The sequence below is a fragment of the Salmo salar genome, chromosome 26 (assembly GCF_965601325.2).
Source record: "Salmo salar chromosome 26, fSalSal1, whole genome shotgun sequence".
NCBI classification, from domain to species: domain Eukaryota; kingdom Metazoa; phylum Chordata; class Actinopteri; order Salmoniformes; family Salmonidae; genus Salmo; species Salmo salar.
Genome location: NC_138316.1, coordinates 22,755,001 through 22,782,027, shown reverse-complemented (window position 1 = coordinate 22,782,027; position 27,027 = coordinate 22,755,001). Strand labels below are relative to the sequence as shown.

The window sequence follows — 27,027 nt, the reverse complement described above, 5'->3', positions numbered from 1 at the left end:
GTAGTATGTACTGAAGTTGTAGGTTTTGGTTGTGTAGTGGTGGTATGTACTGAAGTTGTAGGTTCTGTTTGTGTAGTGGTAGTATGTACTGAAGTTGTAGGTTCTGTTTGTGTAGTGGTGGTATGTACTGAAGTTGTAGGTTGTGTTTGTGTAGTGGTAGTAGTATGTACTGAAGTTGTAAGTTCTGTTTGTGTAGTGGTAGTATCTACTGAAGTTGTAGGTTCTGTTTGTGTAATGGTGGTATGTACTGAAGTTGTAGGTTATGTTTGTGTAATGGTTGTATGTACTGAAGTTGTAGGTTCTGTTTGTGTAGTGGTGGTGGTATGTACTGAAGTTGTAGGTTCTGTTTGTGTAGTGGTGGTAGTATGTACTGAAGTTGTAGGTTCTGTTTGTGTAGTGGTGGTAGTATGTACTGAAGTTGTAGGTTCTGTTTGTGTAGTGGTGGTATGTACTGAAGTTGTAGGTTCTGTTTGTGTAGTGGTAGTATGTACTGAAGTTGTAGGTTCTGTTTGTGTAGTGGTGGTAGTATGTACTGAAGTTGTAGGTTCTGGATGTGTAGTGGTGGTAGTATGTACTGAAGTTGTAGGTTCTGTTTGTGTAGTGGTGGTATGTACTGAAGTTGTAGGTTCTGTTTGTGTAGTGGTAGTATGTACTGAAGTTGTAGGTTCTGTTTGTGTAGTGGTAGTATGTACTGAAGTTGTAGGTTCTGTTTGTGTAGTGGTAGTATGTACTGAAGTTGTAGGTTCTGTTTGTGTAGTGGTGGTAGTATGTACTGAAGTTGTAGGTTCTGGTTGTGTAGTGGTGGTATGTACTGAAGTTGTAGGTTCTGTTTGTGTAGTGGTGGTATGTACTGAAGTTGTAGGTTCTGGTTGTGTAGTGGTGGTATGTACTGAAGTTGTAGGTTCTGTTTGTGTAGTGGTAGTATGTACTGAAGTTGTAGGTTCTGTTTGTGTAGTGGTAGTATGTACTGAAGTTGTAGGTTCTGTTTGTGTAGTGGTAGTATGTACTGAAGTTGTAGGTTCTGTTTGTGTATTGGTGGTATGTACTGAAGTTGTAGGTTCTGTTTGTGTAGTGGTAGTATGTACTGAAGTTGTAGGTTCTGTTTGTGTAATGGTAGTATGTACTGAAGTTGTAGGTTCTGTTTGTGTAGTGGTGGTAGTATGTACTGAAGTTGTAGGTTCTGTTTGTGTAGTGGTTGTAGTATGTACTGAAGTTGTAGGTTCTGTTTGTGTAGTGGTAGTATGTACTGAAGTTGTAGGTTATGTTTGTGTAGTGGTGGTAGTATGTACTGAAGTTGTAGGTTGTGTTTGTGTAGTGGTGGTAGTATGTACTGAAGTTGTAGGTTCTGTTTGTGTAGTGGTGGTATGTACTGAAGTTGTACGTTGTGTTTGTGTAGTGGTAGTATGTACTGAAGTTGTAGGTTCTGTTTGTGTAATGGTAGTATGTACTGAAGTTGTAGGTTATGTTTGTGTAGTGGTGGTAGTATGTACTGAAGTTGTAGGTTCTGTTTGTGTAGTGGTAGTATGTACTGAAGTTGTAGGTTCTGTTTGTGTAGTGGTAGTATGTACTCAAGTTGTAGGTTCTGTTTGTTTAGTGGTGGTATGTACTGAAGTTGTAGGTTCTGTTTGTGTAGTGGTAGTATGTTCTGAAGTTGTAGGTTCTGTTTGTGTAGTAGTGGTAGTATGTACTGAAGTTGTAGGTTGTGTTTGTGTAGTGGTGGTTGTATGTACTGAAGTTGTAGGTTGTGTTTGTGTAGTGGTGGTATGTACTGAAGTTGTAGGTTCTGTTTGTGTAGTGTTGGTTGTATGTACTGAAGTTGTAGGTTCTGTTTGTGTAGTGGTGGTAGTATGTACTGAAGTTGTAGGTTGTGTTTGTGTAGTGGTGGTATGTACTGAAGTTGTAGGTTCTGTTTGTGTAGTGTTGGTTGTATGTACTGAAGTTGTAGGTTCTGTTTGTGTAGTGTTGGTGGTATGTACTGAAGTTGTAGGTTCTGTTTGTGTAGTGGTGGTATGTACTGAAGTTTTAGGTTCTGTTTGTGTAGTGGTGGTATGTACTGAAGTTGTAGGTTCTGTTTGTGTAGTGGTGGTAGTATGTACTGAAGTTGTAGGTTCTGTTTGTGTAGTGGTGGTAGTATGTACTGAAGTTGTAGGTTCTATTTGTGTAGTGGTAGTATATACTGAAGTTGTAGGTTCTGTTTGTATAGTGGTGGTATCTACTGAAGTTGTAGGTTCTGTTTGTGTAGTGGTAGTATGTACTGAAGTTGTAGGTTCTGTTTGTGTAGTGGTAGTATGTACTGAAGTTGTAGGTTCTGTTTGTGTAGTGGTAGTATGTACTGAAGTTGTAGGTTCTGTTTGTGTATTGGTGGTATGTACTGAAGTTGTAGGTTCTGTTTGTGTAGTGGTAGTATGTACTGAAGTTGTAGGTTCTGTTTGTGTAATGGTAGTATGTACTGAAGTTGTAGGTTCTGTTTGTGTAGTGGTGGTAGTATGTACTGAAGTTGTAGGTTCTGTTTGTGTAGTGGTAGTATATACTGAAGTTGTAGGTTCTGTTTGTGTAGTGGTGGTATGTACTGAAGTTGTAGGTTCTGTTTGTGTAGTGGTAGTATATACTGAAGTTGTAGGTTCTGTTTGTGTAGTGGTGGTATGTACTGAAGTTGTAGGTTCTGTTTGTGTAGTGGGGGTATGTACTGAAGTTGTAGGTTCTGTTTGTGTAGTGGTGGTAGTATGTACTGAAGTTGTAGGTTCTGTTTGTGTAGTGGTAGTATGTACTGAAGTTGTAGGTTCTGTTTGTGTAGTGGGGGTATGTACTGAAGTTGTAGGTTATGTTTGTGTAGTGGTGGTAGTATGTACTGAAGTTGTAGGTTGTGTTTGTGTAGTGGTAGTATGTACTGAAGATGTAGGTTATGTTTGTGTAGTGGTAGTATATACTGAAGTTGTAGGTTCTGTTTGTGTAGTGGTGGTATGTACTGAAGTTGTAGGTTCTGTTTGTGTAGTGGTAGTATATACTGAAGTTGTAGGTTCTGTTTGTGTAGTGGTGGTATGTACTGAAGTTGTAGGTTCTGTTTGTGTAGTGGGGGTATGTACTGAAGTTGTAGGTTCTGTTTGTGTAGTGGTGGTAGTATGTACTGAAGTTGTAGGTTCTGTTTGTGTAGTGGTAGTATGTACTGAAGTTGTAGGTTCTGTTTGTGTAGTGGGGGTATGTACTGAAGTTGTAGGTTATGTTTGTGTAGTGGTGGTAGTATGTACTGAAGTTGTAGGTTCTGGTTGTGTAGTGGTGGTATGTACTGAAGTTGTAGGTTCTGTTTGTGTAGTGGTGGTATGTACTGAAGTTGTAGGTTCTGGTTGTGTAGTGGTGGTATGTACTGAAGTTGTAGGTTCTGTTTGTGTAGTGGTAGTATGTACTGAAGTTGTAGGTTCTGTTTGTGTAGTGGTAGTATGTACTGAAGTTGTAGGTTCTGTTTGTTTAGTGGTAGTATGTACTGAAGTTGTAGGTTCTGTTTGTGTATTGGTGGTATGTACTGAAGTTGTAGGTTCTGTTTGTGTAGTGGTAGTATGTACTGAAGTTGTAGGTTCTGTTTGTGTAATGGTAGTATGTACTGAAGTTGTAGGTTCTGTTTGTGTAGTGGTGGTAGTATGTACTGAAGTTGTAGGTTCTGTTTGTGTAGTGGTTGTAGTATGTACTGAAGTTGTAGGTTCTGTTTGTGTAGTGGTAGTATGTACTGAAGTTGTAGGTTATGTTTGTGTAGTGGTGGTAGTATGTACTGAAGTTGTAGGTTGTGTTTGTGTAGTGGTGGTAGTATGTACTGAAGTTGTAGGTTCTGTTTGTGTAGTGGTGGTATGTACTGAAGTTGTACGTTGTGTTTGTGTAGTGGTAGTATGTACTGAAGTTGTAGGTTCTGTTTGTGTAATGGTAGTATGTACTGAAGTTGTAGGTTATGTTTGTGTAGTGGTGGTAGTATGTACTGAAGTTGTAGGTTCTGTTTGTGTAGTGGTAGTATGTACTGAAGTTGTAGGTTCTGTTTGTGTAGTGGTAGTATGTACTCAAGTTGTAGGTTCTGTTTGTTTAGTGGTGGTATGTACTGAAGTTGTAGGTTCTGTTTGTGTAGTGGTAGTATGTTCTGAAGTTGTAGGTTCTGTTTGTGTAGTAGTGGTAGTATGTACTGAAGTTGTAGGTTGTGTTTGTGTAGTGGTGGTTGTATGTACTGAAGTTGTAGGTTGTGTTTGTGTAGTGGTGGTATGTACTGAAGTTGTAGGTTCTGTTTGTGTAGTGTTGGTTGTATGTACTGAAGTTGTAGGTTCTGTTTGTGTAGTGTTGGTGGTATGTACTGAAGTTGTAGGTTCTGTTTGTGTAGTGGTGGTATGTACTGAAGTTTTAGGTTCTGTTTGTGTAGTGGTGGTATGTACTGAAGTTGTAGGTTCTGTTTGTGTAGTGGTGGTAGTATGTACTGAAGTTGTAGGTTCTGTTTGTGTAGTGGTGGTAGTATGTACTGAAGTTGTAGGTTCTATTTGTGTAGTGGTAGTATATACTGAAGTTGTAGGTTCTGTTTGTGTAATGGTAGTATGTACTGAAGTTGTAGGTTCTGTTTGTGTAGTGGTGGTAGTATGTACTGAAGTTGTAGGTTCTGTTTGTGTAGTGGTAGTATATACTGAAGTTGTAGGTTCTGTTTGTGTAGTGGTGGTATGTACTGAAGTTGTAGGTTCTGTTTGTGTAGTGGTAGTATATACTGAAGTTGTAGGTTCTGTTTGTGTAATGGTAGTATGTACTGAAGTTGTAGGTTCTGTTTGTGTAGTGGTGGTAGTATGTACTGAAGTTGTAGGTTCTGTTTGTGTAGTGGTAGTATATACTGAAGTTGTAGGTTCTGTTTGTGTAGTGGTGGTATGTACTGAAGATGTAGGTTATGTTTGTGTAGTGGTAGTATATACTGAAGTTGTAGGTTCTGTTTGTGTAGTGGTGGTATGTACTGAAGTTGTAGGTTCTGTTTGTGTAGTGGTAGTATATACTGAAGTTGTAGGTTCTGTTTGTGTAGTGGTGGTATGTACTGAAGTTGTAGGTTCTGTTTGTGTAGTGGTAGTATTTACTGAAGTTGTAGGTTCTGTTTGTGTAGTGGTAGTATGTACTGAAGTTGTAGGTTCTGTTTGTGTAGTGGTGGTAGTATGTACTGAAGTTGTAGGTTCTGTTTGTGTAGTGGTAGTATGTACTGAAGTTGTAGGTTCTGTTTGTGTAGTGGGGGTATGTACTGAAGTTGTAGGTTATGTTTGTGTAGTGGTGGTAGTATGTACTGAAGTTGTAGGTTCTGTTTGTGTAGTGGTAGTATGTACTGAAGTTGTAGGTTCTGTTTGTGTAGTGGTAATATGTACTGAAGTTGTAGGTTCTGTTTGTGTAGTGGTGGTAGTATGTACTGAAGTTGTAGGTTCTGTTTGTGTAGTGGTGGTAGTATGTACTGAAGTTGTAGGTTCTGTTTGTGTAGTGGTGGTATGTACTGAAGTTATAGGTTCTGTTTGTGTGGTGGTAGTATGTACTGAAGTTGTAGGTTCTGTTTGTGTAGTGGTACTAGTATGTACTGAAGTTGTAGGTTATGTTTGTGTAGTGGTGGTATGTACTGAAGTTGTAGGTTCTGTTTGTGTAGTATGTACTGAAGTTGTAGGTTCTGTTTGTGTAGTGGTGGTAGTATGTACTGAAGTTGTAGGTTCTGGTTGTGTAGTGGTGGTATGTACTGAAGTTGTAGGTTCTGTTTGTGTAGTGGTAGTATGTACTGAAGTTGTAGGTTCTGTTTGTGTAGTGGTGGTATGTACTGAAGTTGTAGGTTGTGTTTGTGTAGTGGTAGTAGTATGTACTGAAGTTGTAAGTTCTGTTTGTGTAGTGGTAGTATGTACTGAAGTTGTAGGTTCTGTTTGTGTAATGGTGGTATGTACTGAAGTTGTAGGTTATGTTTGTGTAATGGTTGTATGTACTGAAGTTGTAGGTTCTGTTTGTGTAGTGGTGGTGGTATGTACTGAAGTTGTAGGTTGTGTTTGTGTAGTGGTAGTATGTACTGAAGTTGTAGGTTCTGTTTGTGTAGTGGTGGTGGTATGTACTGAAGTTGTAGGTTCTGTTTGTGTAGTGGTGGTAGTATGTACTGAAGTTGTAGGTTCTGTTTGTGTAGTGGTGGTAGTATGTACTGAAGTTGTAGGTTCTGTTTGTGTAGTGGTGGTATGTACTGAAGTTGTAGGTTCTGTTTGTGTAGTGGTAGTATGTACTGAAGTTGTAGGTTCTGTTTGTGTAGTGGTGGTAGTATGTACTGAAGTTGTAGGTTCTGGATGTGTAGTGGTGGTAGTATGTACTGAAGTTGTAGGTTCTGTTTGTGTAGTGGTGGTATGTACTGAAGTTGTAGGTTCTGTTTGTGTAGTGGTAGTATGTACTGAAGTTGTAGGTTCTGTTTGTGTAGTGGTAGTATGTACTGAAGTTGTAGGTTCTGTTTGTGTAGTGGTAGTATGTACTGAAGTTGTAGGTTCTGTTTGTGTAGTGGTGGTAGTATGTACTGAAGTTGTAGGTTCTGGTTGTGTAGTGGTGGTATGTACTGAAGTTGTAGGTTCTGTTTGTGTAGTGGTGGTATGTACTGAAGTTGTAGGTTCTGGTTGTGTAGTGGTGGTATGTACTGAAGTTGTAGGTTCTGTTTGTGTAGTGGTAGTATGTACTGAAGATGTAGGTTCTGTTTGTGTAGTGGTGGTATGTACTGAAGTTGTAGGTTCTGTTTGTGTAGTGGTGGTAGTATGTACTGAAGTTGTAGGTTCTGTTTGTGTAGTGGTAGTATTATGTACTGAAGTTGTAGGTTGTGTTTGTGTAGTGGTAGTATGTACTGAAGTTGTAGGTTCTGTTTGTGTAGTGGTGGTGGTATGTACTGAAGTTGTAAGTTCTGTTTGTGTAGTGGTAGTATGTACTGAAGTTGTAGGTTCTGTTTGTGTAGTGGTAGTAGTATGTACTGAAGTTGTAGGTTCTGTTTGTGTAGTGGTGGTGGTATGTACTGAAGTTGTAGGTTCTGTTTGTGTAGTGGTGGTATGTACTGAAGTTGTAGGTTCTGTTTGTGTAGTGGTAGTATGTACTGAAGTTGTAGGTTCTGTTTGTGTATTGGTGGTATGTACTGAAGTTGTAGGTTCTGTTTGTGTAGTGGTAGTATGTACTGAAGTTGTAGGTTCTGTTTGTGTAATGGTAGTATGTACTGAAGTTGTAGGTTCTGTTTGTGTAGTGGTGGTAGTATGTACTGAAGTTGTAGGTTCTGTTTGTGTAGTGGTTGTAGTATGTACTGAAGTTGTAGGTTCTGTTTGTGTAGTAGTAGTATGTACTGAAGTTGTAGGTTATGTTTGTGTAGTGGTGGTAGTATGTACTGAAGTTGTAGGTTGTGTTTGTGTAGTGGTGGTAGTATGTACTGAAGTTGTAGGTTCTGTTTGTGTAGTGGTGGTATGTACTGAAGTTGTACGTTGTGTTTGTGTAGTGGTAGTATGTACTGAAGTTGTAGGTTCTGTTTGTGTAATGGTAGTATGTACTGAAGTTGTAGGTTATGTTTGTGTAGTGGTGGTAGTATGTACTGAAGTTGTAGGTTCTGTTTGTGTAGTGGTAGTATGTACTGAAGTTGTAGGTTCTGTTTGTGTAGTGGTAGTATGTACTCAAGTTGTAGGTTCTGTTTGTTTAGTGGTGGTATGTACTGAAGTTGTAGGTTCTGTTTGTGTAGTGGTAGTATGTTCTGAAGTTGTAGGTTCTGTTTGTGTAGTAGTGGTAGTATGTACTGAAGTTGTAGGTTGTGTTTGTGTAGTGGTGGTTGTATGTACTGAAGTTGTAGGTTGTGTTTGTGTAGTGGTGGTATGTACTGAAGTTGTAGGTTCTGTTTGTGTAGTGTTGGTTGTATGTACTGAAGTTGTAGGTTCTGTTTGTGTAGTGTTGGTGGTATGTACTGAAGTTGTAGGTTCTGTTTGTGTAGTGGTGGTATGTACTGAAGTTTTAGGTTCTGTTTGTGTAGTGGTGGTATGTACTGAAGTTGTAGGTTCTGTTTGTGTAGTGGTGGTAGTATGTACTGAAGTTGTAGGTTCTGTTTGTGTAGTGGTGGTAGTATGTACTGAAGTTGTAGGTTCTATTTGTGTAGTGGTAGTATATACTGAAGTTGTAGGTTCTGTTTGTATAGTGGTGGTATCTACTGAAGTTGTAGGTTCTGTTTGTGTAGTGGTAGTATGTACTGAAGTTGTAGGTTCTGTTTGTGTAGTGGTAGTATGTACTGAAGTTGTAGGTTCTGTTTGTGTAGTGGTAGTATGTACTGAAGTTGTAGGTTCTGTTTGTGTATTGGTGGTATGTACTGAAGTTGTAGGTTCTGTTTGTGTAGTGGTAGTATGTACTGAAGTTGTAGGTTCTGTTTGTGTAATGGTAGTATGTACTGAAGTTGTAGGTTCTGTTTGTGTAGTGGTGGTAGTATGTACTGAAGTTGTAGGTTCTGTTTGTGTAGTGGTAGTATATACTGAAGTTGTAGGTTCTGTTTGTGTAGTGGTGGTATGTACTGAAGATGTAGGTTATGTTTGTGTAGTGGTAGTATATACTGAAGTTGTAGGTTCTGTTTGTGTAGTGGTGGTATGTACTGAAGTTGTAGGTTCTGTTTGTGTAGTGGTAGTATATACTGAAGTTGTAGGTTCTGTTTGTGTAGTGGTGGTATGTACTGAAGTTGTAGGTTCTGTTTGTGTAGTGGTAGTATTTACTGAAGTTGTAGGTTCTGTTTGTGTAGTGGTAGTATGTACTGAAGTTGTAGGTTCTGTTTGTGTAGTGGTAATATGTACTGAAGTTGTAGGTTCTGTTTGTGTAGTGGTGGTAGTATGTACTGAAGTTGTAGGTTCTGTTTGTGTAGTGGTGGTAGTATGTACTGAAGTTGTAGGTTCTGTTTGTGTAGTGGTAGTATGTACTGAAGTTGTAGGTTCTGTTTGTGTAGTGGTGGTATGTACTGAAGTTGTAGGTTCTGTTTGTGTAGTGGTGGTAGTATGTACTGAAGTTGTAGGTTCTGTTTGTGTAGTGGTGGTGGTATGTACTGAAGTTGTAGGTTCTGTTTGTGTAGTGGTGGTATGTACTGAAGTTGTAGGTTCTGTTTGTGTAGTGGTGGTAGTATGTACTGAAGTTGTAGGTTCTGTTTGTGTAGTGGTGGTATGTACTGAAGTTGTAGGTTCTGTTTGTGTAGTGGTGGTATGTACTGAAGTTATAGGTTCTGTTTGTGTGGTGGTAGTATGTACTGAAGTTGTAGGTTCTGTTTGTGTAGTGGTACTAGTATGTACTGAAGTTGTAGGTTATGTTTGTGTAGTGGTGGTATGTACTGAAGTTGTAGGTTCTGTTTGTGTAGTATGTACTGAAGTTGTAGGTTCTGTTTGTGTAGTGGTGGTAGTATGTACTGAAGTTGTAGGTTCTGGTTGTGTAGTGGTGGTATGTACTGAAGTTGTAGGTTCTGTTTGTGTAGTGGTAGTATGTACTGAAGTTGTAGGTTCTGTTTGTGTAGTGGTGGTATGTACTGAAGTTGTAGGTTGTGTTTGTGTAGTGGTAGTAGTATGTACTGAAGTTGTAAGTTCTGTTTGTGTAGTGGTAGTATGTACTGAAGTTGTAGGTTCTGTTTGTGTAATGGTGGTATGTACTGAAGTTGTAGGTTATGTTTGTGTAATGGTTGTATGTACTGAAGTTGTAGGTTCTGTTTGTGTAGTGGTGGTGGTATGTACTGAAGTTGTAGGTTGTGTTTGTGTAGTGGTAGTATGTACTGAAGTTGTAGGTTCTGTTTGTGTAGTGGTGGTGGTATGTACTGAAGTTGTAGGTTCTGTTTGTGTAGTGGTGGTAGTATGTACTGAAGTTGTAGGTTCTGTTTGTGTAGTGGTGGTAGTATGTACTGAAGTTGTAGGTTCTGTTTGTGTAGTGGTGGTATGTACTGAAGTTGTAGGTTCTGTTTGTGTAGTGGTAGTATGTACTGAAGTTGTAGGTTCTGTTTGTGTAGTGGTGGTAGTATGTACTGAAGTTGTAGGTTCTGGATGTGTAGTGGTGGTAGTATGTACTGAAGTTGTAGGTTCTGTTTGTGTAGTGGTGGTATGTACTGAAGTTGTAGGTTCTGTTTGTGTAGTGGTAGTATGTACTGAAGTTGTAGGTTCTGTTTGTGTAGTGGTAGTATGTACTGAAGTTGTAGGTTCTGTTTGTGTAGTGGTAGTATGTACTGAAGTTGTAGGTTCTGTTTGTGTAGTGGTGGTAGTATGTACTGAAGTTGTAGGTTCTGGTTGTGTAGTGGTGGTATGTACTGAAGTTGTAGGTTCTGTTTGTGTAGTGGTGGTATGTACTGAAGTTGTAGGTTCTGGTTGTGTAGTGGTGGTATGTACTGAAGTTGTAGGTTCTGTTTGTGTAGTGGTAGTATGTACTGAAGATGTAGGTTCTGTTTGTGTAGTGGTGGTATGTACTGAAGTTGTAGGTTCTGTTTGTGTAGTGGTGGTAGTATGTACTGAAGTTGTAGGTTCTGTTTGTGTAGTGGTAGTATTATGTACTGAAGTTGTAGGTTGTGTTTGTGTAGTGGTAGTATGTACTGAAGTTGTAGGTTCTGTTTGTGTAGTGGTGGTGGTATGTACTGAAGTTGTAAGTTCTGTTTGTGTAGTGGTAGTATGTACTGAAGTTGTAGGTTCTGTTTGTGTAGTGGTAGTAGTATGTACTGAAGTTGTAGGTTCTGTTTGTGTAGTGGTGGTGGTATGTACTGAAGTTGTAGGTTCTGTTTGTGTAGTGGTGGTATGTACTGAAGTTGTAGGTTCTGTTTGTGTAGTGGTAGTATGTACTGAAGTTGTAGGTTCTGTTTGTGTATTGGTGGTATGTACTGAAGTTGTAGGTTCTGTTTGTGTAGTGGTAGTATGTACTGAAGTTGTAGGTTCTGTTTGTGTAATGGTAGTATGTACTGAAGTTGTAGGTTCTGTTTGTGTAGTGGTGGTAGTATGTACTGAAGTTGTAGGTTCTGTTTGTGTAGTGGTTGTAGTATGTACTGAAGTTGTAGGTTCTGTTTGTGTAGTAGTAGTATGTACTGAAGTTGTAGGTTATGTTTGTGTAGTGGTGGTAGTATGTACTGAAGTTGTAGGTTGTGTTTGTGTAGTGGTGGTAGTATGTACTGAAGTTGTAGGTTCTGTTTGTGTAGTGGTGGTATGTACTGAAGTTGTACGTTGTGTTTGTGTAGTGGTAGTATGTACTGAAGTTGTAGGTTCTGTTTGTGTAATGGTAGTATGTACTGAAGTTGTAGGTTATGTTTGTGTAGTGGTGGTAGTATGTACTGAAGTTGTAGGTTCTGTTTGTGTAGTGGTAGTATGTACTGAAGTTGTAGGTTCTGTTTGTGTAGTGGTAGTATGTACTCAAGTTGTAGGTTCTGTTTGTTTAGTGGTGGTATGTACTGAAGTTGTAGGTTCTGTTTGTGTAGTGGTAGTATGTTCTGAAGTTGTAGGTTCTGTTTGTGTAGTAGTGGTAGTATGTACTGAAGTTGTAGGTTGTGTTTGTGTAGTGGTGGTTGTATGTACTGAAGTTGTAGGTTGTGTTTGTGTAGTGGTGGTATGTACTGAAGTTGTAGGTTCTGTTTGTGTAGTGTTGGTTGTATGTACTGAAGTTGTAGGTTCTGTTTGTGTAGTGTTGGTGGTATGTACTGAAGTTGTAGGTTCTGTTTGTGTAGTGGTGGTATGTACTGAAGTTTTAGGTTCTGTTTGTGTAGTGGTGGTATGTACTGAAGTTGTAGGTTCTGTTTGTGTAGTGGTGGTAGTATGTACTGAAGTTGTAGGTTCTGTTTGTGTAGTGGTGGTAGTATGTACTGAAGTTGTAGGTTCTATTTGTGTAGTGGTAGTATATACTGAAGTTGTAGGTTCTGTTTGTATAGTGGTGGTATCTACTGAAGTTGTAGGTTCTGTTTGTGTAGTGGTAGTATGTACTGAAGTTGTAGGTTCTGTTTGTGTAGTGGTAGTATGTACTGAAGTTGTAGGTTCTGTTTGTGTAGTGGTAGTATGTACTGAAGTTGTAGGTTCTGTTTGTGTATTGGTGGTATGTACTGAAGTTGTAGGTTCTGTTTGTGTAGTGGTAGTATGTACTGAAGTTGTAGGTTCTGTTTGTGTAATGGTAGTATGTACTGAAGTTGTAGGTTCTGTTTGTGTAGTGGTGGTAGTATGTACTGAAGTTGTAGGTTCTGTTTGTGTAGTGGTAGTATATACTGAAGTTGTAGGTTCTGTTTGTGTAGTGGTGGTATGTACTGAAGATGTAGGTTATGTTTGTGTAGTGGTAGTATATACTGAAGTTGTAGGTTCTGTTTGTGTAGTGGTGGTATGTACTGAAGTTGTAGGTTCTGTTTGTGTAGTGGTAGTATATACTGAAGTTGTAGGTTCTGTTTGTGTAGTGGTGGTATGTACTGAAGTTGTAGGTTCTGTTTGTGTAGTGGTAGTATTTACTGAAGTTGTAGGTTCTGTTTGTGTAGTGGTAGTATGTACTGAAGTTGTAGGTTCTGTTTGTGTAGTGGTGGTAGTATGTACTGAAGTTGTAGGTTCTGTTTGTGTAGTGGTAGTATGTACTGAAGTTGTAGGTTCTGTTTGTGTACTGGGGGTATGTACTGAAGTTGTAGGTTATGTTTGTGTAGTGGTGGTAGTATGTACTGAAGTTGTAGGTTCTGTTTGTGTAGTGGTAGTATGTACTGAAGTTGTAGGTTCTGTTTGTGTAGTGGTAATATGTACTGAAGTTGTAGGTTCTGTTTGTGTAGTGGTGGTAGTATGTACTGAAGTTGTAGGTTCTGTTTGTGTAGTGGTGGTAGTATGTACTGAAGTTGTAGGTTCTGTTTGTGTAGTGGTGGTATGTACTGAAGTTATAGGTTCTGTTTGTGTGGTGGTAGTATGTACTGAAGTTGTAGGTTCTGTTTGTGTAGTGGTACTAGTATGTACTGAAGTTGTAGGTTATGTTTGTGTAGTGGTGGTATGTACTGAAGTTGTAGGTTCTGTTTGTGTAGTATGTACTGAAGTTGTAGGTTCTGTTTGTGTAGTGGTGGTAGTATGTACTGAAGTTGTAGGTTCTGGTTGTGTAGTGGTGGTATGTACTGAAGTTGTAGGTTCTGTTTGTGTAGTGGTAGTATGTACTGAAGTTGTAGGTTCTGTTTGTGTAGTGGTGGTATGTACTGAAGTTGTAGGTTGTGTTTGTGTAGTGGTAGTAGTATGTACTGAAGTTGTAAGTTCTGTTTGTGTAGTGGTAGTATGTACTGAAGTTGTAGGTTCTGTTTGTGTAATGGTGGTATGTACTGAAGTTGTAGGTTATGTTTGTGTAATGGTTGTATGTACTGAAGTTGTAGGTTCTGTTTGTGTAGTGGTGGTGGTATGTACTGAAGTTGTAGGTTGTGTTTGTGTAGTGGTAGTATGTACTGAAGTTGTAGGTTCTGTTTGTGTAGTGGTGGTGGTATGTACTGAAGTTGTAGGTTCTGTTTGTGTAGTGGTGGTAGTATGTACTGAAGTTGTAGGTTCTGTTTGTGTAGTGGTGGTAGTATGTACTGAAGTTGTAGGTTCTGTTTGTGTAGTGGTGGTATGTACTGAAGTTGTAGGTTCTGTTTGTGTAGTGGTAGTATGTACTGAAGTTGTAGGTTCTGTTTGTGTAGTGGTGGTAGTATGTACTGAAGTTGTAGGTTCTGGATGTGTAGTGGTGGTAGTATGTACTGAAGTTGTAGGTTCTGTTTGTGTAGTGGTGGTATGTACTGAAGTTGTAGGTTCTGTTTGTGTAGTGGTAGTATGTACTGAAGTTGTAGGTTCTGTTTGTGTAGTGGTAGTATGTACTGAAGTTGTAGGTTCTGTTTGTGTAGTGGTAGTATGTACTGAAGTTGTAGGTTCTGTTTGTGTAGTGGTGGTAGTATGTACTGAAGTTGTAGGTTCTGGTTGTGTAGTGGTGGTATGTACTGAAGTTGTAGGTTCTGTTTGTGTAGTGGTGGTATGTACTGAAGTTGTAGGTTCTGGTTGTGTAGTGGTGGTATGTACTGAAGTTGTAGGTTCTGTTTGTGTAGTGGTAGTATGTACTGAAGATGTAGGTTCTGTTTGTGTAGTGGTGGTATGTACTGAAGTTGTAGGTTCTGTTTGTGTAGTGGTGGTAGTATGTACTGAAGTTGTAGGTTCTGTTTGTGTAGTGGTAGTATTATGTACTGAAGTTGTAGGTTGTGTTTGTGTAGTGGTAGTATGTACTGAAGTTGTAGGTTCTGTTTGTGTAGTGGTGGTGGTATGTACTGAAGTTGTAGGTTCTGTTTGTGTAGTGGTAGTATGTACTGAAGTTGTAGGTTCTGTTTGTGTAGTGGTAGTAGTATGTACTGAAGTTGTAGGTTCTGTTTGTGTAGTGGTGGTGGTATGTACTGAAGTTGTAGGTTCTGTTTGTGTAGTGGTGGTATGTACTGAAGTTGTAGGTTCTGTTTGTGTAGTGGTAGTATGTACTGAAGTTGTAGGTTCTGTTTGTGTAGTGGTGGTATGTACTGAAGTTGTAGGTTCTGTTTGTGTAGTGGTAGTATGTACTGAAGTTGTAGGTTCTGTTTGTGTAATGGTGGTATGTACTGAAGTAGTAGGTTCTGTTTGTGTAGTGGTAGTATGTACTGAAGTTGTAGGTTCTGTTTGTGTAGTGGTGGTAGTATGTACTGAAGTTGTAGGTTCTGGTTGTGTAGTGGTAGTAGTATGTACTGAAGTTGTAGGTTGTGTTTGTGTAGTGGTGGTATGTACTGAAGTTTTAGGTTCTGTTTGTGTAGTGGTGGTAGTATGTACTGAAGTTGTAGGTTCTGTTTGTGTAGTGGTGGTATGTACTGAAGTTGTAGGTTCTATTTGTGTAGTGGTGGTATGTACTGAAGTTGTAGGTTCTGTTTGTGTAGTGGTGGTATGTACTGAAGTTGTAGGTTCTGTTTGTGTAGTGGTAGTATATACTGAAGTTGTAGGTTCTGTTTGTATAGTGGTGGTATCTACTGAAGTTGTAGGTTCTGTTTGTGTAGTGGTGGTATGTACTGAAGTTGTAGGTTCTGTTTGTGTAGTGGTAGTATGTACTGAAGTTGTTGGTTCTGTTTGTGTAGTGGTGGTAGTATGTACTGAAGTTGTAGGTTCTGTTTGTGTAGTGGTAATATGTACTGAAGTTGTAGGTTCTGTTTGTGTAGTGGTAGTATGTACTGAAGTTGTAGGTTCTGTTTGTGTAGTGGTGGTAGTATGTACTGAAGTTGTAGGTTCTGTTTGTGTAGTGGTGGTAGTATGTACTGAAGTTGTAGGTTCTGTTTGTCTAGTGGTGGTAGTATGTACTGAAGTTGTAGGTTCTGTTTGTGTAGTGGTGGTAGTATGTACTTAAGTTGTAGGTTCTGGTTGTGTAGTGGTGGTATGTACTGAAGTTGTAGGTTCTGTTTGTGTAGTGGTAGTATGTACTGAAGTTGTAGGTTCTGTTTGTGTAGTGGTAATATGTACTGAAGTTGTAGGTTCTGTTTGTGTAGTGGTGGTAGTATGTACTGAAGTTGTAGGTTCTGTTTGTGTAGTTGTAGTATGTACTGAAGTTGTAGGTTGTGTTTGTGTAATGGTAGTATGTACTGAAGTTGTAGGTTCTGTTTGTGTAGTGGTAGTTTGTACTGAAGTTGTAGGTTCTGTTTGTGTAGTGGTAGTATGTACTGAAGTTGTAGGTTCTGTTTGTGTAGTGGTGGTATGTACTGAAGTTGTAGGTTCTGTTTGTGTAGTGGTGGTATGTACTGAAGTTGTAGCTTCTGTTTGTGTAGTGGTAGTATGTACTGAAGTTGTAGGTTCTGTTTGTGTAGTGGTACTAGTATGTACTGAAGTTGTAGGTTCTGTTTGTGTAGTGGTAGTATGTACTGAAGTTGTAGGTTCTGTTTGTGTAGTGGTGGTAGTATGTACTGAAGTTGTAGGTTCTGTTTGAGTAGTGGTAGTATGTACTGAAGTTGTAGGTTCTGTTTGTGTAGTGGTGGTAGTATGTACTGAAGTTGTAGGTTCTGTTTGTGTAGTGGTAGTATGTACTGAAGTTGTAGGTTCTGTTTGTGTAATGGTGGTATGTACTGAAGTAGTAGGTTCTGTTTGTGTAGTGGTAGTAGTATGTACTGAAGTTGTAGGTTCTGTTTGTGTAGTGGTAGTATGTACTGAAGTTGTAGGTTCTGTTTGTGTATTGGTGGTATGTACTGAAGTTGTAGGTTCTGTTTGTGTAGTGGTAGTATGTACTGAAGTTGTAGGTTCTGTTTGTGTATTGGTGGTATGTACTGAAGTTGTAGGTTCTGTTTGTGTAGTGGTAGTATGTACTGAAGTTGTAGGTTCTGTTTGTGTAGTGGTAGTATGTACTGAAGTTGTAGGTTCTGTTTGTGTAGTGGTGGTATGTACTGAAGTTGTAGGTTCTGTTTGTGTAGTGGTAGTATGTACTGAAGTTGTAGGTTCTGTTTGTGTAATGGTGGTATGTACTGAAGTAGTAGGTTCTGTTTGTGTAGTGGTAGTATGTACTGAAGTTGTAGGTTCTGTTTGTGTAGTGGTGGTAGTATGTACTGAAATTGTAGGTTCTGTTTGTGTAGTGGTAGTATGTACTGAAGTTGTAGGTTGTGTTTGTGTAGTGGTGGTATGTACTGAAGTTGTAGGTTCTGGATGTGTAGTGGTGGTAGTATGTACTGAAGTTGTAGGTTCTGTTTGTGTAGTGGTAGTATGTACTGAAGTTGTAGGTTCTGTTTGTGTAGTGGTGGTAGTATGTACTGAAGTTGTAGGTTCTGTTTGTGTAATGGTGGTATGTACTGAAGTTGTAGGTTCTGTTTGTGTAGTGGTGGTAGTATGTACTGAAGTTGTAGGTTCTGTTTGTGTAGTGGTGGTAGTATGTACTGAAGTTGTAGGTTCTGTTTGTGTAGTGGTGGTATGTACTGAAGTTGTAGGTTGTGTTTGTGTAGTGGTGGTGGTATGTACTGAAGTTGTAGGTTCTGTTTGTGTAGTGGTAGTATGTACTGAAGTTGTAGCTTCTGTTTGTGTAGTGGTGGTAGTATGTACTGAAGTTGTAGGTTCTGTTTGTGTAATGGTGGTATGTACTGAAGTTGTAGGTTCTGTTTGTGTAGTGGTGGTAGTATGTACTGAAGTTGTAGGTTATGTTTGTGTAGTGGTGGTAGTATGTACTGAAGTTGTAGGTTCTGTTTGTGTAGTGGTAGTATGTACTGAAGTTGTAGGTTCTGTTTGTGTAGTGGGGGTAGTATGTACTGAAGTTGTAGGTTCTGTTTGTGTAGTGGTAATATGTACTGAAGTTGTAGGTTCTGTTTGTGTAGTGGTAGTATGTACTGAAGTTGTAGGTTCTGTTTGTGTAGTGGTGGTAGTATGTACTGAAGTTGTAGGTTCTGTTTGTGTAATGGTGGTATGTACTGAAGTTGTAGGTTATGTTTGTGTAATGGTTGTATGTACTGAAGTTGTAGGTTCTGTTTGTGTAGTGGTGGTGGTATGTACTGAAGTTGTAGGTTGTGTTTGTGTAGTGGTAGTATGTACTGAAGTTGTAGGTTCTGTTTGTGTAGTGGTGGTGGTATGTACTGAAGTTGTAGGTTCTGTTTGTGTAGTGGTGGTAGTATGTACTGAAGTTGTAGGTTCTGTTTGTGTAGTGGTGGTAGTATGTACTGAAGTTGTAGGTTCTGTTTGTGTAGTGGTGGTATGTACTGAAGTTGTAGGTTCTGTTTGTGTAGTGGTAGTATGTACTGAAGTTGTAGGTTCTGTTTGTGTAGTGGTGGTAGTATGTACTGAAGTTGTAGGTTCTGGATGTGTAGTGGTGGTAGTATGTACTGAAGTTGTAGGTTCTGTTTGTGTAGTGGTGGTATGTACTGAAGTTGTAGGTTCTGTTTGTGTAGTGGTAGTATGTACTGAAGTTGTAGGTTCTGTTTGTGTAGTGGTAGTATGTACTGAAGTTGTAGGTTCTGTTTGTGTAGTGGTAGTATGTACTGAAGTTGTAGGTTCTGTTTGTGTAGTGGTGGTAGTATGTACTGAAGTTGTAGGTTCTGGTTGTGTAGTGGTGGTATGTACTGAAGTTGTAGGTTCTGTTTGTGTAGTGTAGGTATGTACTGAAGTTGTAGGTTCTGGTTGTGTAGTGGTGGTATGTACTGAAGTTGTAGGTTCTGTTTGTGTAGTGGTAGTATGTACTGAAGATGTAGGTTCTGTTTGTGTAGTGGTGGTATGTACTGAAGTTGTAGGTTCTGTTTGTGTAGTGGTGGTAGTATGTACTGAAGTTGTAGGTTCTGTTTGTGTAGTGGTAGTATTATGTACTGAAGTTGTAGGTTGTGTTTGTGTAGTGGTAGTATGTACTGAAGTTGTAGGTTCTGTTTGTGTAGTGGTGGTGGTATGTACTGAAGTTGTAGGTTCTGTTTGTGTAGTGGTAGTATGTACTGAAGTTGTAGGTTCTGTTTGTGTAGTGGTAGTAGTATGTACTGAAGTTGTAGGTTCTGTTTGTGTAGTGGTGGTGGTATGTACTGAAGTTGTAGGTTCTGTTTGTGTAGTGGTGGTATGTACTGAAGTTGTAGGTTCTGTTTGTGTAGTGGTAGTATGTACTGAAGTTGTAGGTTCTGTTTGTGTAGTGGTGGTATGTACTGAAGTTGTAGGTTCTGTTTGTGTAGTGGTAGTATGTACTGAAGTTGTAGGTTCTGTTTGTGTAATGGTGGTATGTACTGAAGTAGTAGGTTCTGTTTGTGTAGTGGTAGTATGTACTGAAGTTGTAGGTTCTGTTTGTGTAGTGGTGGTAGTATGTACTGAAGTTGTAGGTTCTGGTTGTGTAGTGGTAGTAGTATGTACTGAAGTTGTAGGTTGTGTTTGTGTAGTGGTGGTATGTACTGAAGTTTTAGGTTCTGTTTGTGTAGTGGTGGTAGTATGTACTGAAGTTGTAGGTTCTGTTTGTGTAGTGGTGGTATGTACTGAAGTTGTAGGTTCTATTTGTGTAGTGGTGGTATGTACTGAAGTTGTAGGTTCTGTTTGTGTAGTGGTGGTATGTACTGAAGTTGTAGGTTCTGTTTGTGTAGTGGTAGTATATACTGAAGTTGTAGGTTCTGTTTGTATAGTGGTGGTATCTACTGAAGTTGTAGGTTCTGTTTGTGTAGTGGTGGTAGTATGTACTGAAGTTGTAGGTTCTGTTTGTGTAGTGGTAATATGTACTGAAGTTGTAGGTTCTGTTTGTGTAGTGGTAGTATGTACTGAAGTTGTAGGTTCTGTTTGTGTAGTGGTGGTAGTATGTACTGAAGTTGTAGGTTCTGTTTGTGTAGTGGTGGTAGTATGTACTGAAGTTGTAGGTTCTGTTTGTCTAGTGGTGGTAGTATGTACTGAAGTTGTAGGTTCTGTTTGTGTAGTGGTGGTAGTATGTACTTAAGTTGTAGGTTCTGGTTGTGTAGTGGTGGTATGTACTGAAGTTGTAGGTTCTGTTTGTGTAGTGGTAGTATGTACTGAAGTTGTAGGTTCTGTTTGTGTAGTGGTAATATGTACTGAAGTTGTAGGTTCTGTTTGTGTAGTGGTGGTAGTATGTACTGAAGTTGTAGGTTCTGTTTGTGTAGTTGTAGTATGTACTGAAGTTGTAGGTTGTGTTTGTGTAATGGTAGTATGTACTGAAGTTGTAGGTTCTGTTTGTGTAGTGGTAGTTTGTACTGAAGTTGTAGGTTCTGTTTGTGTAGTGGTAGTATGTACTGAAGTTGTAGGTTCTGTTTGTGTAGTGGTGGTATGTACTGAAGTTGTAGGTTCTGTTTGTGTAGTGGTGGTATGTACTGAAGTTGTAGCTTCTGTTTGTGTAGTGGTAGTATGTACTGAAGTTGTAGGTTCTGTTTGTGTAGTGGTACTAGTATGTACTGAAGTTGTAGGTTCTGTTTGTGTAGTGGTAGTATGTACTGAAGTTGTAGGTTCTGTTTGTGTAGTGGTGGTAGTATGTACTGAAGTTGTAGGTTCTGTTTGAGTAGTGGTAGTATGTACTGAAGTTGTAGGTTCTGTTTGTGTAGTGGTGGTAGTATGTACTGAAGTTGTAGGTTCTGTTTGTGTAGTGGTAGTATGTACTGAAGTTGTAGGTTCTGTTTGTGTAATGGTGGTATGTACTGAAGTAGTAGGTTCTGTTTGTGTAGTGGTAGTAGTATGTACTGAAGTTGTAGGTTCTGTTTGTGTAGTGGTAGTATGTACTGAAGTTGTAGGTTCTGTTTGTGTATTGGTGGTATGTACTGAAGTTGTAGGTTCTGTTTGTGTAGTGGTAGTATGTACTGAAGTTGTAGGTTCTGTTTGTGTATTGGTGGTATGTACTGAAGTTGTAGGTTCTGTTTGTGTAGTGGTAGTATGTACTGAAGTTGTAGGTTCTGTTTGTGTAGTGGTAGTATGTACTGAAGTTGTAGGTTCTGTTTGTGTAGTGGTGGTATGTACTGAAGTTGTAGGTTCTGTTTGTGTAGTGGTAGTATGTACTGAAGTTGTAGGTTCTGTTTGTGTAATGGTGGTATGTACTGAAGTAGTAGGTTCTGTTTGTGTAGTGGTAGTATGTACTGAAGTTGTAGGTTCTGTTTGTGTAGTGGTGGTAGTATGTACTGAAATTGTAGGTTCTGTTTGTGTAGTGGTAGTATGTACTGAAGTTGTAGGTTGTGTTTGTGTAGTGGTGGTATGTACTGAAGTTGTAGGTTCTGGATGTGTAGTGGTGGTAGTATGTACTGAAGTTGTAGGTTCTGTTTGTGTAGTGGTAGTATGTACTGAAGTTGTAGGTTCTGTTTGTGTAGTGGTGGTAGTATGTACTGAAGTTGTAGGTTCTGTTTGTGTAATGGTGGTATGTACTGAAGTTGTAGGTTCTGTTTGTGTAGTGGTGGTAGTATGTACTGAAGTTGTAGGTTCTGTTTGTGTAGTGGTGGTAGTATGTACTGAAGTTGTAGGTTCTGTTTGTGTAGTGGTGGTATGTACTGAAGTTGTAGGTTGTGTTTGTGTAGTGGTGGTGGTATGTACTGAAGTTGTAGGTTCTGTTTGTGTAGTGGTAGTATGTACTGAAGTTGTAGCTTCTGTTTGTGTAGTGGTGGTAGTATGTACTGAAGTTGTAGGTTCTGTTTGTGTAGTGGTGGTATGTACTGAAGTTGTAGGTTCTGTTTGTGTAATGGTGGTATGTACTGAAGTTGTAGGTTCTGTTTGTGTAGTGGTGGTAGTATGTACTGAAGTTGTAGGTTATGTTTGTGTAGTGGTGGTAGTATGTACTGAAGTTGTAGGTTCTGTTTGTGTAGTGGTGGTAGTATGTACTGAAGTTGTAGGTTATGTTTGTGTAGTGGTGGTAGTATGTACTGAAGTTGTAGGTTCTGTTTGTGTAGTGGTAGTATGTACTGAAGTTGTAGGTTCTGTTTGTGTAGTGGGGGTAGTATGTACTGAAGTTGTAGGTTCTGTTTGTGTAGTGGTAATATGTACTGAAGTTGTAGGTTCTGTTTGTGTAGTGGTAGTATGTACTGAAGTTGTAGGTTCTGTTTGTGTAGTGGTGGTAGTATGTACTGAAGTTGTAGGTTCTGTTTGTGTAGTGGTGGTAGTATGTACTGAAGTTGTAGGTTCTGTTTGTCTAGTGGTGGTAGTATGTACTGAAGTTGTAGGTTCTGTTTGTGTAGTGGTGGTAGTATGTACTTAAGTTGTAGGTTCTGGTTGTGTAGTGGTGGTATGTACTGAAGTTGTAGGTTCTGTTTGTGTAGTGGTAGTATGTACTGAAGTTGTAGGTTCTGTTTGTGTAGTGGTAATATGTACTGAAGTTGTAGGTTCTGTTTGTGTAGTGGTGGTAGTATGTACTGAAGTTGTAGGTTCTGTTTGTGTAGTTGTAGTATGTACTGAAGTTGTAGGTTGTGTTTGTGTAATGGTAGTATGTACTGAAGTTGTAGGTTCTGTTTGTGTAGTGGTAGTTTGTACTGAAGTTGTAGGTTCTGTTTGTGTAGTGGTAGTATGTACTGAAGTTGTAGGTTCTGTTTGTGTAGTGGTGGTATGTACTGAAGTTGTAGGTTCTGTTTGTGTAGTGGTGGTATGTACTGAAGTTGTAGCTTCTGTTTGTGTAGTGGTAGTATGTACTGAAGTTGTAGGTTCTGTTTGTGTAGTGGTACTAGTATGTACTGAAGTTGTAGGTTCTGTTTGTGTAGTGGTAGTATGTACTGAAGTTGTAGGTTCTGTTTGTGTAGTGGTGGTAGTATGTACTGAAGTTGTAGGTTCTGTTTGAGTAGTGGTAGTATGTACTGAAGTTGTAGGTTCTGTTTGTGTAGTGGTGGTAGTATGTACTGAAGTTGTAGGTTCTGTTTGTGTAATGGTGGTATGTACTGAAGTAGTAGGTTCTGTTTGTGTAGTGGTAGTAGTATGTACTGAAGTTGTAGGTTCTGTTTGTGTAGTGGTAGTATGTACTGAAGTTGTAGGTTCTGTTTGTGTATTGGTGGTATGTACTGAAGTTGTAGGTTCTGTTTGTGTAGTGGTAGTATGTACTGAAGTTGTAGGTTCTGTTTGTGTATTGGTGGTATGTACTGAAGTTGTAGGTTCTGTTTGTGTAGTGGTAGTATGTACTGAAGTTGTAGGTTCTGTTTGTGTAGTGGTAGTATGTACTGAAGTTGTAGGTTCTGTTTGTGTAGTGGTGGTATGTACTGAAGTTGTAGGTTCTGTTTGTGTAGTGGTAGTAGTATGTACTGAAGTTGTAGGTTCTGTTTGTGTAGTGGTAGTATGTACTGAAGTTGTAGGTTCTGTTTGTGTAGTGGTAGTATGTACTGAAGTTGTAGGTTCTGTTTGTGTAATGGTGGTATGTACTGAAGTAGTAGGTTCTGTTTGTGTAGTGGTAGTATGTACTGAAGTTGTAGGTTCTGTTTGTGTAGTGGTGGTAGTATGTACTGAAATTGTAGGTTCTGTTTGTGTAGTGGTAGTATATACTGAAGTTGTAGGTTGTGTTTGTGTAGTGGTGGTATGTACTGAAGTTGTAGGTTCTGGATGTGTAGTGGTGGTAGTATGTACTGAAGTTGTAGGTTCTGTTTGTGTAGTGGTAGTATGTACTGAAGTTGTAGGTTCTGTTTGTGTAGTGGTGGTAGTATGTACTGAAGTTGTAGGTTCTGTTTGTGTAATGGTGGAATGTACTGAAGTTGTAGGTTCTGTTTGTGTAGTGGTGGTAGTATGTACTGAAGTTGTAGGTTCTGTTTGTGTAGTGGTGGTAGTATGTACTGAAGTTGTAGGTTCTGTTTGTGTAGTGGTGGTATGTACTGAAGTTGTAGGTTGTGTTTGTGTAGTGGTGGTGGTATGTACTGAAGTTGTAGGTTCTGTTTGTGTAGTGGTAGTATGTACTGAAGTTGTAGCTTCTGTTTGTGTAGTGGTGGTATGTACTGAAGTTGTAGGTTCTGTTTGTGTAGTGGTGGTATGTACTGAAGTTGTAGGTTCTGTTTGTGTAGTGGTAGTATGTACTGAAGTTTTAGGTTCTGTTTGTGTAGTGGTACTAGTATGTACTGAAGTTGTAGGTTCTGTTTGTGTAGTGGTGGTATGTACTGAAGTTGTATGTTCTGTTTGTGTAGTGGTGGTAGTATGTACTGAAGTTGTAGGTTCTGTTTGTGTAGTGGTAGTATGTACTGAAGTTGTAGGTTCTGTAGTGGTGGTATGTACTGAAGTTGTAGGTTCTGTTTGTGTAGTGGTGGTAGTATGTACTGAAGTTGTAGGTTCTGTTTGTGTAGTGGTGGTATGTACTGAAGTTATAGGTTCTGTTTGTGTAGTGGTGGTAGTATGTACTGAAGTTGTAGGTTGTGTTTGTGTAGTGGTAGTATGTACTGAAGTTGTAGGTTCTGTTTGTGTAGTGGTAGTATGTACTGAAGTTGTAGGTTCTGTTTGTGTAGTGGTGGTAGTATGTACTGAAGTTGTAGGTTCTGTTTGTGTAGTGGTTGTATGTACTGAAGTTGTAGGTTGTGTTTGTGTAGTGGTAGTATGTACTGAAGTTGTAGGTTCTGTTTGTGTAGTGGTAGTATGTACTGAAGTTGTAGGTTCTGTTTGTGTAGTGGTGGTAGTATGTACTGAAGTTGTAGGTTCTGTTTGTGTAGTGGTAGTATGTACTGAAGTTGTAGGTTCTGTTTGTGTAGTGGTGGTAGTATGTACTGAAGTTGTAGGTTGTGTTTGTGTAGTGGTGGTAGTATGTACTGAAGTTGTAGGTTCTGTTTGTGTAGTGGTTGTATGTACTGAAGTTGTAGGTTCTGTTTGTGTAGTGGTAGTATATACTGAAGTTGTAGGTTCTGTTTGTGTAGTGGTAGTATGTACTGAAGTTGTAGGTTGTGTTTGTGTAGTGGTGGTAGTATGTACTGAAGTTGTAGGTTGTGTTTGTGTAGTGGTAGTATGTACTGAAGTTGTAGGTTGTGTTTGTGTAGTGGTAGTATGTACTGAAGTTGTAGGTTCTGTTTGTGTAGTGGTAGTATGTACTGAAGTTGTAGGTTCTGTTTGTGTAGTGGTAGTATGTACTGAGGTTGTAGGTTCTGTTTGGGTAGTGGTAGTATGTACTGAAGTTGTAGGTTCTGTTTGTGTAGTGGTGGTAGTATGTACTGAAGTTGTAGGTTCTGTTTGTGTAGTGGTGGTAGTATGTACTGAAGTTGTAGGTTCTGTTTGTGTAGTGGTAGTATGTACTGAAGTTGTAGGTTCTGTTTGTGTAGTGGTAGTATGTACTGAAGTTGTAGGTTCTGGTTGTGTAGTGGTGGTAGTATGTACTGAAGTTGTAGGTTCTGTTTGTGTTGTGGTGGTAGTATGTACTGAAGTTGTAGGTTCTGTTTGTGTAGTGGTGGTAGTATGTACTGAAGTTGTAGGTTGTGTTTGTGTAGTGGTGGTAGTATGTACTGAAGTCGTAGGTTCTGTTTGTGTAGTGGTGGTAGTATGTACTGAAGTTGTAGGTTCTGTTTGTGTAGTGGTTGTAGTATGTACTGAAGTTGTAGGTTCTGTTTGTGTAGTGGTGGTATGTACTGAAGTTGTAGGTTGTGTTTGTGTAGTGGTGGTAGTATGTACTGAAGTCGTAGGTTCTGTTTGTGTAGTGGTAGTATGTACTGAAGTTGTAGGTTCTGTTTGTGTAGTGGTGGTAGTATGTACTGAAGTTGTAGGTTCTGTTTGTGTAGTGGTGGTATGTACTGAAGTTGTAGGTTGTGTTTGTGTAGTGGTAGTATGTACTGAAGTTGTAGGTTCTGTTTGTGTAATGGTAGTATGTACTGAAGTTGTAGGTTATGTTTGTGTAGTGGTAGTATGTACTGAAGTTGTAGGTTCTGTTTGTGTAGTGGTGGTATGTACTGAAGTTGTAGGTTGTGTTTGTGTAGTGGTAGTATGTACTGAAGTTGTAGGTTCTGTTTGTGTAGTGGTGGTAGTATGTACTGAAGTTGTAGGTTGTGTTTGTGTAGTGGTAGTATGTACTGAAGTTGTAGGTTCTGTTTGTGTAGTGGTGGTAGTATGTACTGAAGTTGTAGGTTCTGTTTGTGTAGTGGTGGTATGTACTGAAGTTGTAGGTTGTGTTTGTGTAGTGGTAGTATGTACTGAAGTTGTAGGTTCTGTTTGTGTAGTGGTAGTATGTACTGAAGTTGTAGGTTCTGTTTGTGTAGTGGTGGTATGTACTGAAGTTGTAGGTTCTGTTTGTGTAGTGGTGGTAGTATGTACTGAAGTTGTAGGTTCTGTTTGTGTAGTGGTAGTATGTACTGAAGTTGTAGGTTCTGTTTGTGTAGTGGTGGTAGTATGTACTGAAGTTGTAGGTTCTGGTTGTGTAGTGGTGGTAGTATGTACTGAAGTTGTAGGTTCTGGTTGTGTAGTGGTGGTAGTATGTACTGAAGTTGTAGGTTCTGTTTGTGTAGTGGTAGTATGTACTGAAGTTGTAGGTTCTGTTTGTTTAGTGGTGGTAGTATGTACTGAAGTTGTAGGTTCTGTTTGTGTAGTGTTGGTGGTATGTACTGAAGTTGTAGGTTCTGTTTGTGTAGTGGTGGTATGTACTGAAGTTTTAGGTTCTGTTTGTGTAGTGGTGGTATGTACTGAAGTTGTAGGTTCTGTTTGTGTAGTGGTGGTAGTATGTACTGAAGTTGTAGGTTCTGTTTGTGTAGTGGTGGTATGTACTGAAGTTGTAGGTTCTGTTTGTGTAGTGGTGGTATGTACTGAAGTTGTAGGTTCTGTTTGTGTAGTGGTGGTATGTACTGAAGTTTTAGGTTCTGTTTGTGTAGTGGTGGTATGTACTGAAGTTGTAGGTTCTGTTTGTGTAGTGGTGGTATGTACTGAAGTTGTAGGTTCTGTTTGTGTAGTGGTGGTATGTACTGAAGTTGTAGGTTCTGTTTGTGTAATGGTGGTATGTACTGAAGTTGTAGGTTCTATTTGTGTAGTGGTAGTATATACTGAAGTTGTAGGTTCTGTTTGTATAGTGGTGGTATCTACTGAAGTTGTAGGTTCTGTTTGTGTAGTGGTAGTATGTACTGAAGTTGTAGGTTCTGTTTGTGTAGTGGTAGTATGTACTGAAGTTGTAGGTTCTGTTTGTGTAATGGTAGTATGTACTGAAGTTGTAGGTTCTGTTTGTGTATTGGTGGTATGTACTGAAGTTGTAGGTTCTGTTTGTGTAGTGGTAGTATGTACTGAAGTTGTAGGTTATGTTTGTGTAGTGGTAGTATGTACTGAAGTTGTAGGTTGTGTTTGTGTAATGGTAGTATGTACTGAAGTTGTAGGTTGTGTTTGTGTAGTGGTGGTAGTATGTACTGAAGTTGTAGGTTCTGTTTGTGTAGTGGTAGTATGTACTGAAGTTGTAGGTTCTGTTTGTGTATTGGTGGTATGTACTGAAGTTGTAGGTTCTGTTTGTGTAGTGGTAGTATGTACTGAAGTTGTAGGTTCTGTTTGTGTAGTGGTGGTATGTACTGAAGTTGTAGGTTCTGTTTGTGTAGTGGTGGTAGTATGTACTGAAGTTGTAGGTTCTGTTTGTGTAGTGGTAGTATGTACTGAAGTTGTAGGTTCTGTTTGTGTAGTGGTAGTATGTACTGAGGTTGTAGGTTCTGTTTGGGTAGTGGTAGTATGTACTGAAGTTGTAGGTTCTGTTTGTGTAGTGGTGGTAGTATGTACTGAAGTTGTAGGTTCTGTTTGTGTAGTGGTG

At 39.3% G+C, this 27,027-nt stretch overlaps 1 protein-coding gene across 1 annotated transcript in view; it reads left to right on the top strand.

Annotated features, from left to right (window-relative positions):
• Positions 1–27,027, top strand: part of gse1b (Gse1 coiled-coil protein b) — a 410,942-nt gene that overhangs the window by 369,076 nt on the left and 14,839 nt on the right. The gene's annotated exons all lie outside the window — the stretch shown is intronic.